Source organism: Protopterus annectens, chromosome 2.part2, assembly GCF_019279795.1.
Source record: "Protopterus annectens isolate FY-2018-M chromosome 2.part2, PAN1.0, whole genome shotgun sequence".
NCBI lineage: Eukaryota > Metazoa > Chordata > Ceratodontiformes > Protopteridae > Protopterus > Protopterus annectens.
The window spans coordinates 532336495-532358878 of record NC_056730.1 but is presented as its reverse complement, the minus strand read 5'-3'; the positions used below and the strand labels follow the sequence as shown (position 1 = coordinate 532358878).

The 22384-nt window shown below is 40.9% G+C and overlaps 1 protein-coding gene across 1 annotated transcript in view; it reads left to right on the top strand.

The window, feature by feature from the left end:
* SH3BP5 (SH3 domain binding protein 5) overlaps positions 1-22384 on the top strand; it is a 1951634-nt gene that overhangs the window by 645441 nt on the left and 1283809 nt on the right. The window lies entirely within an intron of this gene.

The window sequence follows — 22384 nt, the reverse complement described above, 5'->3', positions numbered from 1 at the left end:
TGAGGGTCTGTATTAGAACATCGAAGTTTCAAAACTTCGAATGTTCTAATATTGACCCGTATTCAGTGAACGCTGAAAATATCAAAGCTACAGAAAACCAAATTTTTTCCCAGGGAAAGAATTAGATTGTTCCTTTCTGTTGCTTCGGTCTTTCAGCGCGGTGGTGGAAAGTTACGGGTCAGGTTCAGGTAAGTGTGCCATTGAGCAAGGGTTAGGTTAGTTAGGGTTAGGGTGCAGGTTAGTTATGTGTGCGATTGTGTGGACGTGAGGGTTAGGGCGGTTTAGGTGAGTTAGGGTTAGGGTGCGGGTTAGGTATGTGTGCGATTGTGTGGACGTGAAGGTTAGGGAAGGTTAGGTGAGTTAGGGTTAGGGAATGGGTCAGGTAAGTGTGCGATTGTGTGGACGTGAGGGTTAGGGTGGGGTAGGTGAGTTTGGTCTATATCATAACATTGAAGTCTTATAACTTCGAATGTTATAATATCGACCCCAGTAGAGTGAAACACCAGAATACTGAACAGTCAGAATAGCAATTTTTTTCCCAGGGAAAAAATTTGCTGTTCCAACAAACATACACACAACACAAGCACACCAAAATAAATAATACACACATACACACACACACACACACACACACACACACACACACACACACACACACACACTTCACAAAACCCTACATTAAACCATATAAACACCACTAGCTATCCACTTACCTTAACACAACCCTAACCCTAAGGTAGGTCACTATCGCACACTCACCTTAGCCGCTCCCTAACCATAACTCACCTACCCACCCTAACCCTCACGTCCACACAATCGCACACTTACCTGACCCGCGCCCTAACCCTAACTCACCTAACCCGCACCCAATCACACACTCACCTTCGTTCGCATACTTACCTTAACCTTCGCTCCACAGTTGAGGAAATAGCGAAGCTGTAGAAACAGCTCACTGAATACTTTCCCTAGGAAAGTATTCAGTGTTCTGCAGCTTTGCTATTTCCAGTGTTCACTCTACTGGGTTCGATATTATAACATTCAAAGTTGTTAGACTTCGATGTTATAATATAGACCCGGTGAGTTAGGGCATGAGTGAGGTGAGTGTGAGATAGTGCTGGACATTAGGGTTAGGGTTTTGGTTAAGGTAAGTGGATAGTTAGTGTATGTATAGTTTAGTGTAGGGTTAAGTGTAAGATTTTAGGTGTATGTGTGTGGATTGCTGTTTGTTTGGTATGCTTGTGTTGTGTGTATGTGTTTTGAAACAGCAAATTGTTTCCCTAGGAAAAAATTTGCTGTTCTGTATGTTCGATGTTTTCAGTTTTTGCTGAATAGGGGTCGATATTAGAACATTCAAAGTTTTGAAACTTCGATGTTCTAATATAGACCTGCCAACTGATACCTCTTCTCCTGATGAAAAAGTGTTCTTCGAGTCCTTTGGAGCTGGCCAGATTAACTCCTGGGTGGTCCTTCTTGCTGACAGGCTTATTGATACTGTATCATAGAGGGCTTGGTAGGATGTTGATGTGGTGGAACCCTTCACACACAAACTAGACAAGGTGTTTGTCCCTCCCAAGAATAGCCCATACTAGAGCAGAGGTCCTTTTATGTACTCTATTATTATTATAATAGCCACAAAGAAACAACTATCTGAGAAAGGGTTCCATTGTCCACCTGCCAAACTCATGTGTGTATGCTTTGTTAACTTTTCCCCATATAGCATTTAATTACATCTTTCATATTACCATACTCCAGGGGGAATTAGCTACTGAACTGCTATTTTCCTTGAGAAGACCTCAGACAACAGAGACTAGGAAGTCTATGGTATCACAGCTGCTACAGTGTTGTTATTTACTAAGGTCACCATAAAGCTGATTTTTCAGTGCAGCAGATGGAGCATCGAGAGCAGTAGGTTCTGTCTTTCCATATATTGTCATTCTTACTGCACCTGTCTGATTTCAACATTTGAACATTAAGGGGTCCTTTCTTAATGCCCCTTGCAGTGGATCATCTCTTTGTAGACCACGTAAAGGATACTTTGTGTAAGAGTGAGCAAGAGGACAAAACTTTGCTCTGAGAGTTTATTTCTCTAACCCTCAAAGACCTTTCTCTAGGAATTAAAAGAGTCAAATGTCTCTGGTTTAGTAAGCCTCAGCATTTTGCCACTGACTTCTGTTCTGATAGGGACCCCCCCGAGGCAATGAGCACCACCCCAGAGGCAGATAGGGACCCCAAAATCAAAGGTTTAGAGGTCCTTTTTCCAACAAACCCTTTCAGCATTCCTGAAAAATTGACTACCTGCTCTCTTATGGAGACAGTTGGAGAGTGTTTGCCTCTTCAACAGAAAAATTGGATGGCCATTACACAGGATTTGTGCGTGAACAGAATAATATGTAGTGGCTACACGATTCCTTTCCAGAACAAATTGCTTCCTTCTTCCAAGACACTTCCAGATGTTTCACCCCAGCAAAGAAGTGCTGTAACCCTAGCTGCTAGAAAAAGAGTCAGCCAGGAAGTGCCACCAGACCACAAAGGATCTAGAGTCTACTCAAGATTATTTTCAGCTCCGAAAAAGAACAAGGACTTCAGGCCTATTTTGGACTTCAGCAATCTAAACACATTTGTAAAGAAGAGTTCTAGATAATCACATTGCAATGCATGTGCTGTATGCATCTTCAGGGTGCCTATTATTATATGAAGATTGCACAGCAATCCAGAAGGTACTTGCACTTGTAACCGAGAACCAGTCACTTTCACTTCAGATACCTGCCATTTGGTCACCCCACAGTCCCCCCAGGTGTTCACCAAATACATAGCAGTGGTGGCAGCACATCTCCAGCTGCAGGGGTTCCAGGTATTCCCATACTTAAACAATTGGCTGCACACTGTCAGAACAAAAGAATCTATAATCCAAGCAAGAGATTATTTGCTTCATTTGTGTCAATCCTTGTGAATTTCCATAAATTACGAAAAGTCAGCCTTATAGTGCACTTAATTGTTGGAAATCATAGGTTGCCATTTAGACACAGTAATATCAAATTGCAAAACTTCCACTGTCATGGATGATTGCCCTTCATTTGCATGCACAAGGCATCATCACTACTCCAAATTCACCAGTTTCTCTAATTTTTCACTTTTTAAGCATCATGACAACTTCTATAACATTGAAATATTCTTCATGAGAATTCTGCAGTGGACTCTTTCTGTTCAGTGATGTCTGTTAACATATCTTCTTCACCATTCAATCAGGCTATCCCCACTCTGTCATAGTCACATCTTTTGGCTGATACCTTCCTCTCTAATAGAGCAAGAGTGTATTTTTGTCCCTCCTGTGCTTGTGGGTGCTTCCATGTTAGGATTAGGGGAGGAGCATTTTTAGAGGTGGACAGATCAAGGAATGTGCACCAGTCAGGAGCCTCATCTTCACATCAAATTTCTGAGTTGAGGGCAGTCCTCCTAGTGTTACAGGCACTTCAGGACTTCCTTCCCCTGTGTCTGATTTTTTTTGGTAGCTGTAACGTTAGCTAGACAAATTTCTGAACAGGTCTTGTCCTGTAAACATCCTAATTTGATATCTACAAGGGCTGTGTTTGTCTCAAACTTCATCCGAGCTGTGTACATAAAGTAGCCACAGATTCTGCTTTGAACTCTCATTTTCTGTAATTTTTCTAATAAAGGAGAATACCGTTTACATACCTCAGATGTCATCATCTCAGATTTTATTTGCACATTTTACCTGATGTGGAAAACTGGATATAATGTAAGGATATGCTCAGTGATTTTCGTGAGAGTTAATGAGAGCTGACCCCTTTGAGAGAAGTATTACTCTTATGTTACTACAGGGAGTACTTTTTAAACTTCTCATATTCTGTGATTTACAACATTTGCCCAAACCATATCCTCGCTCACTAGGTCAAGTAAATCACAAAATAAAGACAGTACCCGGGATTGGATACTAGTCAACAACTCCCCACATCTCTATACATCAGGGACCCTACCTGACGATCTAAGTGGTCATTGCCTCACCTATATGCTCAAACGTAAGGTTAGCTTCTGCTACCAACCCACCTATAAAACTATAAGAAGCAACATGTAACTGGTCAGCCCTAAAATACTTCCCCCTAGATGAAACTGTCACTATCTTTAATACCAAATTCCACGCTCTACTCAATTATCATGCCCCCACACGTATTATTAGAACCAAGGTCAATGTTTCACCTTGGCTTACTAAAGATACAAAATCCAAAATCACACTCAGGAATAAAGCATGGGCCATCTACCGCACAACCAAAACCCTACCTGACCAACTTAAATTTAGACAACTAAGAAATGATGCCAAAAAAATCTATAACTATAGATAAAAAGAATTACTACCATAGCCTACAGCGAGTACACCAAAATAAACCACAAAAATTCTGGGCAGGAGTACATACACTCCTCCACCCAGGCCAAACCACCACTCCCCCCCCCGCCACCAAACAAAAATCCCCAGAGGATATTGCTAACTCCTTTAAGACCTTCTTCACTGAAACTATCCAATCTTTGGCTAGCCAGCTCACTCCCACCAGCTCTAATCCAAGTACTGCCAATACCTATACTAATACATCCTTTAGCTTCCAACCAGTGTGCACTCAACTTATTAACGCCCTACTTCGGAAACTAAAACCCACCACTCTGGCTGCTGACCTCCTCCCAGCTGACTACCTACAAAAGGCTGCAGATGCAATTGCATACCCCATCTCAATTCTAATCAACCTATCCATATCAGAAGCCTCCATCCCCACTATATGGAAAATCTCATATGTCATACCTCTTCATAAGGGGGGCAATTCCACCAAACTGTCTAACTACAGGCCCATAGCTATTTTGTCACCACTAGCTAAAATTACGGAGAAGTGTGTTCATATTCAACTCATGAAATATCTCACACAGAACAAATTATTGTCCAACTCTCAACATGGCTTTAGGCCAAATCGCAACACTACATCAGCTCTCCTCTCTTTTACTAACATTATAAATCACAACTGTAACAATAACAAACTTACCTCTGCACTCTTCCTAGACCTCTCCAAGGCTTTTGAAATGGTCAATCACAAAATGCTAATGAACATCTTGAAGGCCTTCACATTAGACAATCAGGCACTCCAGTGGTTTGATTCCTACCTACAATGCAGGCAGCAGGCTGTCCTGTGGCAGAGTAAACTGTCCTCATGCCTCCCCATCAGGCTAGGAATCCCCCAGGGCTCAATACTATGTCCTGTTCTCTTCTCCATCTTTATAAATGATTTTAGCACAATCATACCGGAGGCTGGCTGCATTCAATATGCACACGACTCCACTTGATTTGTTCTGCCACCAACCCAACAAATCTTAACAAAATAACTCAAAACACCTTTAACTTGGTTGAAATATGGCTACTAAACAAACATCTAATCCTAAATCCCAACAAAACGAAGTTACTCCTCTTCTCTCCTACGCGTAGGTCCACCCCGCCACTCTTCAGCATAACAGCTAGTAATGGGATCATTATCTCCCCAGAAACTCAAACTAAACTGTTGGGTGTCAAAATTGATAACAATCTCAGGTTCGACGTGCACATCAATCAAACTGTAAAATCCATCAATAAAACACTTGGCTCTCTCTATAGGATCAAATTATTCCTCACCCCACCTGCAAGAATTGCAGTCGCCTGCTCCCATCTACTGCCTACCCTTCTCTATGCCTGTCCTCTTTTCTCTTACCTGAGCATAACTGATCTCAGTAAATTATCATCTTGTTACAACCATATCGCCAGATTTGCTACTGGCACACCCTACTGAACCCACCACTGCCACAACCTAAATCTCCTAGGCTGGCTTGAACTACCTCACCTTCTAAAACTCAGCCAGCTCATAGTTGCCCATAAAATCCTCCACTGGCCAGAAAATACCCCTGCCCTAAAAAACATGATCTGCCCCTACAGCAACAATCGACCATTCCGCTCCTTCACCAAACTCCTATTTCAAACAGTAAAATCCAACCACGCTGCTGGTGACTCTGTCTTTGCTAACGCTGTCGGAAGGATGTGGAACTCACTACCACCTGACCTGACCCTAGAACTTTTACTAACCATATTCAAAAACAAGATTAAATATTACTTTAAATCACACTGGATATGTCTCTGTACCAACCCTGACTAGCGGCCTATCCATCTCACACGCCTCTCCTCTATAAGTGACCTCTCTTCAGCCACCCCTCTCAATATCACAATGGTCAAAACCATAACTGAAACTACTCAATGTATTCTTAATCCTAAAGGTAATACGCTGTTACTATCTGTTTATACATACTTGCATTGATATGTAAGCCTCAGGCATTATGTGGTGTTGTATTGCTTTGTTCTGTAACCTATGAGTAAATGTAACCTGGGTATAAATGTCATACACCAATTGTTCTGACAATTGTATTGTGTACGTGTACCTTGGAGCTCCCCCCCGGGCCTCCACTGAAAATGGACATTAATCCAGTCGGACCATCCCAGTTAACAAATGTAAAATAAAATAAATAAATTAATTAACAAAATGTGTGCATTCTGGTTAAAAAACATAGTGCAATGACCTGCCTGAGTAGGAATTAGAAAAGATGACTGGGATCACTGGATGCAGTGGTTGGTAAATCAATAATTATGTATCCCTGTGAAGAAGATATTGTTGGGAGAGTATTTGTAATATGTCCACAGAGCTACATCAAGAAATCTCAAAAGAATGAATTGGGCTTCTTGATTTTTAAGAAGAGAAATAGTAAGTTGTACATTATGGAAAATTGTTACTCAAAACACCAGCTTAATTTCCTAGTTAATATGGAGCATTTATACTACAGATGGATGAGTATCTCTTGCCTGGAAAGTTATTGTACTTACCTTCTGATGCTGTTTACATGCTAAAGTATGTATACAAAAACCTCAGCAATCATGTGAGGTAAGACCTGTTTGCAGTCGATGAATTTGAAGTAAACGTTTGTTACCTATGCTTTTTAACCGTATTCAGTTAAAAATATATGGTTGGTGGGGTTAACTTCAGGTGTTAAATGTTTTCTTTCTTATCAAATCAACTAAGTGAGCTCTCATAACATTCTGTAGGTCACTTAAGGCTATCCAGTAACAACTCAGAGAATTAAGCGCATGGTTAACCTTGGCTATTTATACATTGTCCAATGTTTTTCCACATTGCTGCTGCTGTCATCTTGCAGCAAATTAAATCAAGAGGATAACCTGAGAGATGCCCTAAGTACTTAGTGGCATATCCAAGATTACCTCATTATCAGAACTGTTAGTAAGGAGGAACTAAAGTTCTGATGTTTACTTTGTAGATCATGAAATGCTAAGTGAATGTGCTGCAAGCAGAATCATACACCGAACTAAACCTTTTCAGGTGGCCACCAGCAATAGGGGCAAGTTGATTGTAGTCAGACAAAGTTCAGGAGCTACCAGTGGAATGTGAGACAAAGAATGTAAAAAAAAGATAGTGTCTCATTTTTGGAGACAGATAAGTAGTGTACTGTGAAAGTGATGATCATTGGAGAGATTTTTGGCACAAATCCTACTCTGTTTACATTCCATGTTAGTTGTTGTTTGTCTTTTCAGCTTTTCCCGGTTAGGGGTCGCCACAGCGGAACTCCGGTTCGCTAATGATTGGCAGTAGATTTTCACGAATGCCGAGGTGCCAGCTTGGCGTTCAACCTTCAATGAAGGCACGCCCATTTATGCATGTCTTTCAAATGCCCACCCAACCGCGGGGAGGACATGCAGACTCCACACAGAAGGCACTCCCCACACTCCAGCCGAGAATTGAACGGGAGAACCTCTTGCTGTGAGGCATGTTAGTGTTCATCCTAATTCAATTTGGATCAAATTATTTAGAAAATTATCTATAATTGATATGTATTTAGTTACTGAAGTGCTATTGTACAGTATTGAGCATCAAAGCGAGAGCATTAATGATATTCATCATATTCATCTCTGTTACAGTAACCTTAGCTATGTGGATTATAGCCTGCCAAGGATACAATAGCTGACCAGCTTCAAAAGCTGTAGGAGACCTTCCACATGTCCAAACTGTCAGGCAGTTTGAGATGAGCTGACAAAAATGCAAGTTTGGGTGTGAAGCCCTTCAGAGCTTTACTGCCGCTGAAGTGCACACTCCTCTGAGGTGTCCAATGATCAACAGTCAACTTGTGTCTTCATTTATTGGACAAATAAGTTTCCTCTGGGGGGAAAGACTTTCCATTTTCATAATTTGTTGATGTTTTATTACTTTCCTCTTCATTAAAGTTATTTTAAAGCCAGGAGTATTGTGATTTAGAGGACTGTAAAGTACTTTTAAATGGATTGTTTGTTTTTTTTGTGGAAAAATTGTGTTTATTTTACTTTTGTGGGGCTGGCATAGTGTTTTAAAGTGCTTTTTATTGTGTTTTTTTTCTGTCAAAAAGTAACTTTTAGTGCTTAAAAGCAATTGTTGCTTGGAGAGAGGCATCATTTCCGGCTTGACCATGGAAAAGACTACTGGTTTCACTGTAGGTCTTTCTTCCAACCACAATAAGAAAAAAAATAAGCATACAGCCTTTGCCTCAGTCACAGGTGGGTGATTCTGCGATGGCCATCTGTTGTACCTCAGACCAGTCATCTTTTACCTTGAGCCTTTCTGGTGTAGCACCTATAGCCACTATTGACTGGGGTTAGCCACTTCCTCTGCAGCTGTGGGGGTCCCCTCAGTGGGCAATGGAGAGTCACTCTTGTTGTTCCTGGGAAAAGGAACAGGGAAGGTTTTCCTGTTGTGTCAGAATACTGTGCACAGTTGGCCCCATTTTTCCTGTCAACTCCTCCTCAATTTACTGGGCCTGGCTCAGGGTTTAATGTAGGCTATTAATTCTTCTTGCAAAGTAGTTTCTGGTAAAAGAAAGAGAGATTCATCTTTTCCTGAACAGATTCAAGATTCTGAATCTGAACAGGGAGATGCAGGGATGGAAAAACACTGAAGTTTCTCAGTCCCTCAGAAAATACCATGAATTGTTACAGAATGATTTTCCAGAACCTATACACATTCCTCCTGACCTGTCTGCTTTAGGGTGTGTATATTACTGTCTGCAGTTTTTCTGATAGTCAGCCAGCTGCCACTAAAAGGCAGATAGGATGTATAAAGTTCCTCAGTCTTCTACATTTTTATACACTGTTCCTAAATCTGATGCAGCAGCTGTAGTTGTAACTGATCCCACTGCTTGCTAATCATTTAGTTAATTCCAATGCTACTTTTTCTGATAAGGACTGGAAAATTATTGATATGTATGGGAAAAAGTGTATACTTCTGCAACATTGATTCTTAGCATTTTGAATTGGCAGGCTCACATTATGCTTTTTTTTCTCCCAAACTGTGAAAGTATGATGAATGTTTTATCTGCATTTTTTTTCTTGTGAGGAAAATTCTGCTTTAAATAACTTTGTTTCTTCTATTGCACAGGTCACTATTCATTTTGTGTGTATGACTCTGTTAATACTTCTTCCATGGTTATGGCCATTGATACTGTTTTGAGGAGGTTTGCATGGCTGCATTCTCAGAACCTACAAGATAATATTAAAAATGAGATATTAAATTCTCATTGGACAGAGATTTCGTGTCTGGCCCCTCTTCTGCAAAGGTGATCAAAAACTTTTTGAAAAGAGCAAACTGATCCAGGGAATCTATAAGATTTTTCAGCCCTCCTTTTCCAAAATTTTCAAGGGATTTTTTTTATCTCCTCATTCATTCTTGGCAAAAAACAGAATATCATTGTCAACAAAATACAGATAAACAATCTGATGTCAATTTTCATTCATTCCTCAACATGTGAGTTCAGATCCAATCCTCAGATCTGACTCAGCTGCTTTTTACAGCTAGTGCCCTACTGCAAACTCCCAAACTCCTGCCTTACTCACAATGTTGTAGTCCCCCTCCATTCCTCAGATCTTGTTTACCACCTTCGTATATGGATGTGGTCGATGTTTACACCCAAGTGTTTAGTGAGTAATGAAAGCTTTCATTGTAGTTTTTTTTTATATGTTTTCTTGTAAGCTAGTATCCTTTTATAATCTCTCTTACCCCTACATGTTTCTTTCTAGTATAACTTGATACCGTTGTTGGTAGTGTTTTTCCATAGCTCCCTCTTTTTACTATTCCAATACTCTTTCCTACCATTATTGGTAGTTTTTACTTATTTTCTATTTTAGAAAAACAAAAACAAACAAACAAAAAAAAAAAAATATATATATATATATATATATATATATATATATATATATATATATATATATATATATATATATATATTTACATATTCCCAGGGCTTTAGTGCATATACTTGCTACCATTATTCTTCTATGCAGTAAATACTATTGTTATGGCTGAAAAACCTTCTGGATTCAAAATGTGTAAGAAGTGTGGGCACAAGATTCCCTTATCTGACACCCACGACTCTTGTGTATATTGTCTGGAACCTGCCCATTTGGCGATCCCTTGTGATATTTGCAAATCTTTCATTCCCAGGGCTTTAGTGCATAGAAAATACAAATTAATTTTGAAGGGACTTCTTCCACCAATTTTTCGGAAGCACTGTCTGGAGCTCATCCCTCCAAGGCAGGCCAGAAAGAGTCGAGGAAATGACTTGCTGAAACTTCTGGATCTTCCACTACATCTTTGGATGCAAACAAGGAGCCTGCCTGGAAGATTTAGAAATGGTTGGATCGGAAGACTAAATCCCTGGATCTGATTACTTTGTACACAAGTTCTGCCCATTATGCGTCCTCTGTGGACTCGGTCCCCTCTCGGTTACTTTCCCCCTTCTTAGAGAGGTGCTGACGCTCAAGATCTCACTTCTTAGCTTTTTCTTCCCTTTCTTCCAAGAGTCTTACAGATTTGGATAAAATGATGAGGAAGTTTCTCTTGAAGCAGATACAGATGGGAGTTCTTCTGGCTCCTACTCCTTTGGATCAGAAGACCTTCACCAGTATTACTCCACCCATCTTAGCTCCTTCTCCAATCTGTCCTTCAGTTTAAAAGCCCTTGGATTCAAGCCTTACAAAACTGTCTGTATTGGATCTGAAGATGGTGGTGTCTTCGGATCCAATACCTTGTCCTAGTGCACCGGCTCTGAAAGTGTCGGAGCAGGATAACTCTTGAAGCCAAACTGCCGTTGCTGGCTCTGAGTTACTAGAGGCGACTCTGAAGTGGTCTGAGCCTTCTGTGTCCATCAGAGCTTCAGCATTGGACAACTTGGCTCCAACTTCTGCCTCGGGTGGGCTGTCTTTGGGTCAGAGGGAGCCGATGGTACAGAAGCATGTCTTCTCGTCTCCATCAGCTTCCTTCTCCCTGGAGCATTCTGTCTATGAAGTAATAGAGAGAGTATTCTCTTCCAGAATTTAGACAGCCCCCCCGATCTTCCATCTGTTTCCCATATGTCTTTGTGCCAGGAGCCTCATCATTCTACCACACAGAGGCAGCCAGCCCAAAGGCTCCAGGCCACCCAACAGGGTATTCTTATTTCTTCAGGTAATTATACAGAGCACTCCACCAAGGAAGTCCCGCACTTAGACTCCCCTCAAGAGTCAATCACAGAAGATACTGATTTTGATGAAAAGGAACAGTCCCCAAGATCATCACCTGATGACGTCTCCTTTGGAGACATTTTTGAGATCCTTAAGCAAAGGGGTTGCTGGTCTACCGATAACACTTTCCAAGAGAAATCGGTATTCCTGGAGGCATTTAAGTCTGGCCCATCTACTTCCTGGATGACTCTGCCCACCAGCAAGCTCATTGAGATGATTTCTCGGTGGAGTGGAAGGAACCCAGTTCTGTTGAGTGATCCCCAAGAGACCAGATAGGATCCTGGCACCACCTAAGGGGAAAGAGTTTTGGAGCAAAGGGATACCAGTAGATACCATGGCCATAGCGGTGGCCACAAAGAAAGAACTTGTGAAACAGAGTTCATGTGTTTGTTGCCCTAATAGGGAGTTGAGGCGATGGACAGATTTGGGAAGCATGCTTACAATTCATTGACTTTTACTCTTAGATTGCTGAACTATTTGGTGCACTTTACCCGACTACAGAGAGATTTGATTAAAGAACTCTCCAAATTTCTCTCACGGGCAGTAACTGCTGAGGCACAAACTTCCATTGCATCACAGCTGGTTACCTTATAGTCCATTACTAATTTGTTTGTGAGGCTAATTTCACATGCAGCTGAAGGTACCTCAAGAGCAACAGGTTCAGGCAATTTCATTAGGAGGCATGCCTTCAAGTCCTCCTTCGTCAGTGTTGCTTTTGACAGGAGTTCATTGTTTGCCCCAAAAGGACACACTTTCCAGGTGTGAGCAAGATGGTAAGACCCTGTCTACAGTGGGCGTATGTTTTTTGACTCCTCAAACAACCTTTTCTAGGAATCGACTAGGTGGTCAGAAAAAATGGTTCAGAAAATCCCAGGGTCCTTTCCATGATCCACATGGAGATAGATCCCTCAGGGGCAGAGGGAGAACTCTAATGGAAGATGCCACCCATGCAGCAGAGGAGGCCTGCAAAACCAGGGGTCCAGAGATTCCTTCTCCGACAGACCGTATAACCAATCCTGAAAAGAGACCCAATTGTCCACCTGCTGAGGCAATTAGAGGTTGGGTATCCCTGCACCGGAGTGCCTAGCTAGACATTACAGAAGATACATGGGTGCAGAGGATTATTTCCAGAGATTATATAATTCCCTTTTCCCTTTCTCCCCTTTTAACAGTAAACAAAAATCCCAACATCCCACGCAGTCAGAGCAAAGCAGCAGCACTGAAAATAAAAAAGCTGCTAGAAAAAAAGAGTCATCCAAGCAGTCTCCCGAGACCAGAAAGAATCCGGAGCTTACCCAAGATTCTTTATAGTACTAAAAAAAACAGGGGACTGGAGACCAATTTTGGATCTCAGCAAATTGAACAAATTGGTTCAGTACACAAAGTTTCAGATGGTCACAGTTCAGTCCATTTTGCCTTTTCTGCACAAGGACGACTGGATATACTAAGCAGATCGTCAGGAGGCATACTATCACATAAAAGTGAACAGATGATCCAGGAGATATCTACGCTTCTGGCTAGGAGCCAGTCATTACCAATTCAGAGCACTGCACTTTGGCCTCACCACAGCCCCCGGGGTGTTCACCAAATGCGCAGCAGTAGTAGTAGTAGCCCACTTGAGACTACATGGATTCCAAGTGTTTCTTTACCTGGATGACTAGCTCATTACCGCATCAGTCCGGCATCTACTGATCAAAGCAAGAGATTGTGTACTGTAATTGTGCTCTCATCTAGGCATTACAACCAGTCTCAACAGATCTCAGCTAGAACCAACTCAAGTGCTAGAATTTACAGGAGCCTTGTTTGACACTGTATCAGTGACAGCCTCCCGTCCACTGCCAGGGTTGCAGATTATAAGATCTCAAGTCAAAAAGATAATTCAAAACTTTTCACTTTCAGTACGACTGATTTTACAGGCATTAGGGTCAATGTCTGGTGCCATACTTCTGTTTCCATTGGTAAGATACTATATGAGAATTCTTCAGTGGACCTTGGCAACTCAGTGGTCCATTCTTTACCAGCCTTTGTCTACTCAGATCAAAATAACTCAGGCATGCAAAAGATGTCTTAGGTGGTGGATTTGCTCAGAACATATTTTACAAGGCCGACCTTTCATACTTCCTCAACCCAAGAACATAGTGACCGCAGACGCATCTCAATTTGGGTGGGGTGGGGAGCACTTCTTGTTAAAGGTAGTCCAAGGCATCTGGTCCCCAGAAGAGGCCAACATGCATATCAGTATCCTAGAAATGAGAGCAGTTCTCCTAGTGCTGCATGCCTTCCAAGACTTTCTCCCTTCAGGGACTATTGCAGTTTAGACAGACAATATGTCAGTTGTCTGATACATCAACAATCAAGGAGGAACCAGATCTTACCTCTTATGTAGAGAAGCTTTGAGCGTGCGGGAGTGGGCGGTCTTATTCAATCGATTTCTGACAAATTGAGCAGGTACATCCTATTACCTTGCGAGTGGTCTCTGAACAAGGAAATAGCGGAAATGATATTTTGCCAGTGAGGCCAACCATGCTGCAACCTTTTCGCATCTCCTCTCAACAACACATGCAGCAGTTTCTTTGCCCTGATCCCCCACTGGCGGAGTTACCAAGAGAAGCTGTTCTCCACAATTGGCCCCCTGTTCTCCTCTATGCTTACCCCAACTCCTCTAATTCCAAAGTTTCTTCAGAAAGCATCTCGATTGAAGAGCTTAGTCATCCTCATTGTCCCTTATTAGCCTCATCAAATGTGGTTCCCCTTCCTCTGGGCTCATCTAGTTTATCCTCCTTGGATTCTGGATGCAGTTCCAGACCTTATGTCTCATCCAACAGACATGATTCATCTGGGCATTTTGGGGCTAAAGTTGACAGCATGGTTTCTTCAATTCTGCTGACAGCTAGACAACCCAGGCTTTCTTGCCCTGTCTATCGCATCCTATTGTCTTCCCACCAAGCTTCCACTAGGAAGATTCACAAAAGTAAATGGAAAAGATTTGTTGTTTGGGCTCAACAGAAAGAAATTAATCCCCTTTCAGCACCGGTACCCACGGTTCTTGAATTTTTGGCTACTATTTTTAATGAAGGGGCTAGTTCTTCAACAGTTAAAGTACAATTGGCCGCTATTTCTAGTTTTCATGTCAGAGTTGACAGTTCTTTCTTAGCTTCATTGTGACTATGTAAGGTATTTATTAAAGGAACCTCCCTTTAAAGATCCTACTCCGCCATGGGATTTGAACCTAGTCTTGTAAGCCCTGGCTCAATCACCATTTGAATCTGCTACTATATGTGAACTAACTTGGAAAACTATATTTTGGTAACTGTTGCATCAGCTATCAGAGTTTCAGAACTGCAAGCCTTATCTTCTAAACCCCCTTTTCAGATTTTTCGTAAAAATAGTGTCTTTACAAACCAATCCATCTTTTCTTTCTAAGTTGGTGTCAGGATCTAATATTAATCCAACAACCTTCCAGTCTTCTTCCCAAATTTCTTCAACAAAGGGGAATACATTTTGCATTTGTTGGATGTTCACAGATAATTATGTTTTTCTCTGCATAGAACTGACAAATTCAGAAAGTCATACAAGTATATGTCGCCTTTTCAGAATCGAGATTGGGTAAGCCAGTTACGAAAATAACTTTAGCTAACTGGCTAACTGATTGCATTTCTTCTGACTACAGTAAATTAGGTTTGTCCCTGCCAAAACCGTTGATATCTTATTCATCTAGATCCATGGCAACCTCTTCAGCATTTCTATCCGGATACTCTATGGATGATATTTGTGATGTAGCCACTTGAGCTAATCTTCATACTTTTATTGCTCACTACAAAATTGATCTGGTCTCTAGGGGAAGAGCAGTCTTTGGCTCATCAGTACTCAGGAATATTCTTTCTTAGAGTCCATCTGGGATTCACATAGCTGGGGGCTCTGTCCCACATGTTGAGGAATGAATGAAAATTAGCAACATCGGATAAAGAAGTTTTGTACTCACCATAATGTTCCACCTGTGTTGTCCATTTTGTTTCTTCCTGTACTCCTCTCCTTACATCTCCCCTACCTTTTTTTGTTTATGACTTCAGGAAGATGGAGAGGAAACTGGAGGAGCCAATGTTCCTCTTTTTGAGCTCCAGTTAGTGGTTTCTCATATAAACATTATGATTTAGAAATATGCAGCAAACAAGATCTGAGGAATGGAGAGAGACTACAGCGTTATGGGTAAGGGAGGAGCTCAAGAATTTGCAGTTGGCTAGGAGCTGTAAAAAGCAGCCGAGTTGGATCCGAGGATCAGATCCAAACCCACATATTGAGAAATGTGAGCGATGGAATGTTATTGTGGCTACATAAGTTCTTTTTTTAGGATAACTTGTGGGGGGGGGGTTTCCAAAAAGAAATCTTGAGCCTTACAAAACAAAGTACAGTCCAACAAGTATGAATGACTATTCAAGAGACGTTGCAAACCCCTCCCACCCTGACCACATTTTTCTTCGAGACAGTCTGAATCTCCATTTTTCTCTTCAGAAACAGATAGTTTCAGAAAATAGGTTCTAAAATCATTCATCAGGGTTACAGATGGCAGTGGGAGGAAATTACTCCTTTCCAGGGAGTCATTCCTCATCCACCAGATCAGACTTTTTTATTTCCACCTTCATAATCACATGCTGTCCCAAGGAGTGATAGAACCAGTTCCTCATTCCCAGGTGGGGAAGGGTTTTTATTCAATGATGTTTATAGTGACAAAGAAAGAAAGAAAAGTCTTGGAGACCAGTTCTGGATCTTTCTATCCTAAATCTGTTTGTGATAGTGCCCAAATTAAAAATGCTGTAATTCACAACTTGTTACCACTTCTTCTTCTTTCAGGTTTCCTAGCAACACTAGACTTAAAAGATGCTTATCATCGCACTCCTCTTCATCCAGACTTCAGATATTTCTTAAGATTTTCTGTGTTAGGAGCACGTTATCAGTTCTCTGCTTTACCCTTTAGATTATCCACTGCCCCTAGAGTGCTCACATGTCTAGCTCCACTTATAGCTCATTGTAGGGTACAAGGTATCCACATTTTTCTATATTAATACTACTTGCTTATTTCTGCAGTGTCTTTTTAAAAGTGTCAGGAATCTGTCTTGGGTGGAAGATCTCTTACACACTCTGTTATTCCAAGAGAACATTCAAAAGTCTTTCTTGACTCCTTCACACAGGATTGTGTTCTGGGATGTCAACTAGATGCCCCAGTCGAAAGAGCTTTTCTTCCACAAGAAAAAAGTTGATCTTTATCTAGATCAGTTTCTAAGGTTTTCCACTCAGACTTCTGTCACTGTGGGGGAATATCTTAGGATTCTGGGTCTCATAGTATATATGATTCTCATTATACCCTTTTCAATACTCCACATGAGAAAGATACAGTGGTATCTGAAATCTGTTCGGTCCCAGCATCAGCACCCGTTATCTTTTGAAATCACAGTGATGGGGTTTGTTAGAAGATAAATCTTTTGGTGGAGACAACAGATACTTTTAAATCAAGGTCTCCCCTTCTGTCTCCCTGCTTCAAAGCAGTCATCACACATACTTTGGACTTTGCTTGGGGTGTAGTTACAGGAAAAGTGCAAGGGGTGTGGACACCAAGGACAGATACAAGCACATAAATATCAAGGAGATTCTTGCCCTGATCAAAGCACTCAACTCTGACCCATCTTTGGACTCGGGACCACAGCTATGTTGTACATCAACAAGGAAGGGTGAACCAAGTCATATCTAATCCCCTACCCCCCCCCCCCATTGCAGAGTATCCATGTTAGTTTGGGATATAGCTTCACAGCGCAGTCTCACTCTACCGCCATCCAACATTCACTTCTGAGCAAAACTGTGAGGCAGACAAGCTGAGCAGAACCAGGGCAGACCCTCACAAATGGAAGTTAGATGAGGGAGTCTTCCAAGATTTGCTCTAGCTGTGGGGAGTTCCTGAAGTAGATCTCTTTGTCTACTCTCTGAACAATCAAATGGCTTCTGTTTCAGGACTCCATGAAAGAAGGTCTGGAAGATAAATACCTTTTCTTTTTCTTGGACAGGAATGCTCCTGTATTCTTTTTCACCGTTTCTGTTAAAATCTAGGGTATTTTCACCCTTTCCATTAATATCCAGGGTATTTCTTGAGATTCAGAATGAATCCTTCAAGGTCATTGTGGTGACTCCCTTTGGATCCAGGCAGCTGTGCTTCTCCCTTCTTTTGGAACTGGCCTATGGCATTTAGCACAAGCTTCCTCACAGACTAGATCTCCTTACACAAGAACAGGGATATATGATACACCCTGACATCATTCAACTTCAGTTGGCTGCGTAGATGATAGGGTGTTAATTCTTTTTAGGCACCAGTGTACTGAGGATGTGTAGCAAGTAATGATGGAGGCAAGAAAGCTTACTACTAGAAAATCATATATTAGCAAATGGAAAAGGAGGGTTTCTGGTTGTGCCAATAACAGAACTGAACCAGCACCAATTCAGGGTTAGTTGTTTTTGTCTCTGCAATATTTGTATGAGTTAATATCCAATGGCCTTTCTTATTCCTCTATCAAGGTTCATTTATTCCATTTCAGCATGTCTGCCTATGGGTCTTCTTTTTTCAGTGCATTCTCATATGAGAATGTTCTTATAATAGTACAAGTATAAGAGGCCTCCAAGAAAACCATTGGCCTCTCCTTGTGATCTTAATTGTATGTCAGAGAGCTTAACACTTGCTTCATTTGAACCATCCAATCTGGCTGACTTAAGATTCTTAACATGGAAAACTGTTTTACTGATTGCTCTGACCTCTGCACCAAGAGTAGCTGAGTTGCAAGCTATTATGGTGAGTCAACCCCTATCTCATTTTCCAGAGGAACATGATTTTTTTGAGAACCAGTCCTTATTTTATACCTAAAGTGGTATCTAAGTTTACTGTAAGCCAAATTATCCATCTCTCCATTTTCCTTTCCTGAACGTAAAATGAGGGAGAAAGGATACTCTATACCATGGATGCCCATATACAACTCAGGTGCTATCTTGACAGATCTCGGATCAAGTGTTTATTTCTTGTGAAGGTAAAAGGAAGGGGCAACCTGTGTCAAAACAGAGTATTTCCAAATGGCTGTCTAAAGCTATTACTTTTTGTTATACTCATCATAGTAAACTATTCCAGACAGGGTCAAGGCCCACTCTACCAGGGTCTTGACTTCATCTGTGGCTTTTTGGAAAGGGTTGGATTTTATAAGATTTTTATAAACTGCTACTTGGTCCTCTGTACATACTTATTCAAAGCACTATAAGCTTGATTAATTCTCTAGGTCCAGATCAAGCTTTGCTTGTACCCTTCTCCGGGAGCTACTTGACTTTTCTCCTTTGCACCTCCCAAATGTAGTTAGCTTGGGTAATCCACCCATATAGATAAGGCTACTGCAGCAGTGATCAATATAATGAACATAGTATAGCTGTGTAAGCTAAACTTACCAGAACAGTAGATGTCTGAATGATCACTGTTGTAGTAGCAGCTTCCTCCATCCACCTTCCATATTTTTGGTGTGTTTTTTATGCCAGGGTATGGAGTTTTATTTTATGTTGTTCCTAGCATAATTTTCTGTGCTGGCAGGAAAGCTCTGAAGGGCTTTGCACACAAACTTGCAATTTTCTCACCTCAGCTCAAGATACTTGACGGTTTGGGTGCATGGAACATACCCTGAAGCTTTAGAGGCTTGCCAGGTGTGATATCCTTGGCTGGATAAAACCCATTAGCTAAGGCAACTGCAGCAGTGATCATTTGAACATTTACTATTATGGTAAATGTTACTTAAATAATTTTGCTATTTGCATTTTGTGTATTTCAAACTCATTTAAAACACAATTTCTGTAATATAGTTTATGGACAGGTAGTGTTGAAATCTAATTTATGGAAACATTTTTAATAATCTAAATGTTCTATTGCTTTATCGTTTAACATTCCATTAATAATACAGATGACTCAACAATTATCTGCACTGCAAAAACCTCGTCTGAGCTTCAACTACTAACCCAAAATGCCTTCACATCCACCGAAAAATGGATGTCAAATAATCACCTCGCTCTTAACCCAAACAAGACCAAGCTGATTCTATTCACTCCCAAAAAAACAACACCCCTGAACAGGGCTGAATTCTCTATCCTCTCCAAAAATAATACCTCCATAGAAGTTGTCCCCAGTACTAAACTGTTAGGAGTCACTATCGATGAAATCCTAACTTTTGAACCCCACATACTCAATAACATCAAAAAGGCACACCAGAAACTAGGTACCCTCTACAGACATAGCTGTTACCTAAATAACAATGCCAAAAGAACACTAGCCTCTGCCTTCATACTTCCATCCCTCCTATATGGTGCCGCCATCCTCACTATCCTCATCACATCACTGTTCCTCACTGCAACAACTAAACTGGCTTGAATTTTCACTCTATCTCAACTACCTCCACTTAATTACTGAACATAATATAATATATAAGCCAACAGCTTGTCCAGCTCTCTCCTCTATATTAACTCTGTACCATCCAAACAGACACCTTAGATCTGAAAACAAAATTCTTCTTAAAGTCAATCTCAACTTTCAGCTGGTCAAATGCCTTACTCCTTCACTACCTCCAAAGTTGGGAATAACCTCCCAACCTCAATATCCTCCATCTCATACCCTGCTCTCTTTAAAAAATCCCTCAGACAACACCTCTCTACCTACTGGTTATGCCCATGCCAAAAATAACTCTTCTCTTCTCACAACTCCCCCTCTCTGGGGCTACAGGTATGCACTCTTAGCAGGTCTGCAACCATACCTATCACTGTTACTACCCTGCCTACACAGATTTAAATGCATGTAAATAATTGTATACGATGTTACTGTTTTTTCTGCCTCCAAACCAGTAATGTCTATGGCATCTATATGACCAAATGTACATGTTAATAGCATTGATGGACTACCATAAAACTGCAGTGGAATTGCTAAACAATTGTAAATAGTGCTACATTTTTGATATTTGTATTTTTGATATTTGTATTTCTGTAATGTTGACTTTTATGTGGAGCTTTTCTCCCCGGGCCTCTACTGAAAATGGGCTCACCTAGGCCCAGTGGACTTTCCTGGTAAACAAATGCAACAAATAAATAAATAAATAATAAGTTTAAATGTTACTTTCAGTGATAGTGAATCTGAATTATACAGTTAGCATGCATTAGGACTTGTTGACCAGAAACATGAAGGAATTTCAGCAAAACATCCAGACATTTTGTAGCTACCAAATAGCACAGAGGTAGATTGTCCATCAGGAATGGACGTAGGCTTCTGTTAGGGTTAGATGAGATGGAATATAGTAACCAATGGCCAGCTCTCCAGTCCTGGGAGGGAAAGTTTAGGGGAACATGAGAACATGATAGTGGAGACCAGGAGCTTCGTAGGTCATTTCATGGTAAATAAGGAACAACAGTGATGTCCTAATATCAACACACTAGCTAATAAAATCCCACAGCTAGAGAACTTGACAGACCTGCCACATATAAGATAACTTCTAGCTATACACTCATAACTCCTCATTGGATCCTTCACTCCATGAGACTAGCATTGAGTTACTGTAATGTCATCTTCTCAAGGAGATGGGAGACCAACCCAGCAAAGGGGCATGTCAGTGATACTGTTTAGGATGGAACCATTAGGAAATTTTAGGTTTAATGAACACAAAAGTCAAGGGAGCATCTGGGAACAGTGTGGTATCAGGTGGGCAAAGAACATGTGAACACATCTGTTTTTTTTGTCTGTGTTATCATTACATCATTGCATTCATCTGAAAATGTAAAAAAAAATATTTTCACAGAATTGTGTACAGTTCACAAATGTATGAGACAGAAAGTGTATTTACAGTCTTGCATGGCTCACTTATCCCATACATATTTTTTGTTTAAAGCTTGAGCACCCCCCCCCCCTAGTCTTTTGTGCTCTCCACAACTCCTCCTGTCCCCTCTTGTCAACCTCTTAGTGCAAGAAATCTGGGCAAAGTCAAAAATATTGCAGGTCAAAGGACCAAAATTTTAAATATTGCTCTTACTAACTTAGACAGTTGAAAGAATAACAGGTTTGGTATTAGCATGTATTTTCTGAAAGATATGAAGTCTAAAACTCAAAAATCTATCATTATTTAGTGATTCAGACCTCAGTGTTTTTCCATAAAGCAAAAATGTTATGAGGAACAGACAAAAGTATGAGGCATAAATCTGACCATTCTTGAAAATATGGACAGTAGAGAGGTATGCTTTCTGAGCATATGTGAGATGGAGGAAAAAAGTAAGACTTTTCTTTTTTCCATTGTTATAAATTAGCAGGTTTTCTACATATAGTGATATTTTGTAAACTGTACTTGCCTACAGTTCCTTGCTCTGTATTCCATACCTGTGAAGGGGCTGCCATTATACCTTCCACACTTTCCCACCTTTCAGTGCTTGCTATTATCTAGAAGCCATGGAGACAATATAATCTGTAAAATTTTGACTGCACAGATTTTTTGGGCTGACTATGTAATTGTTTACAGGTCTGACCCTTTCTTATTTGCAATGGTGATGGACAGGTTGACAGACGAGATCAGACAGGAGTCCCCGTGGACTATGATGTTTGCAGATGACATTGTGATCTGTAGTGAGAGTAGGGAACAGGTGGAGGAGACCCTGGAGAGGTGGAGATATGCTCTAGAGAGAAGAGGAATGAAGGTCAGCAGGACTATGACAGAATATATTGTGCGAATGAGAGGGAGA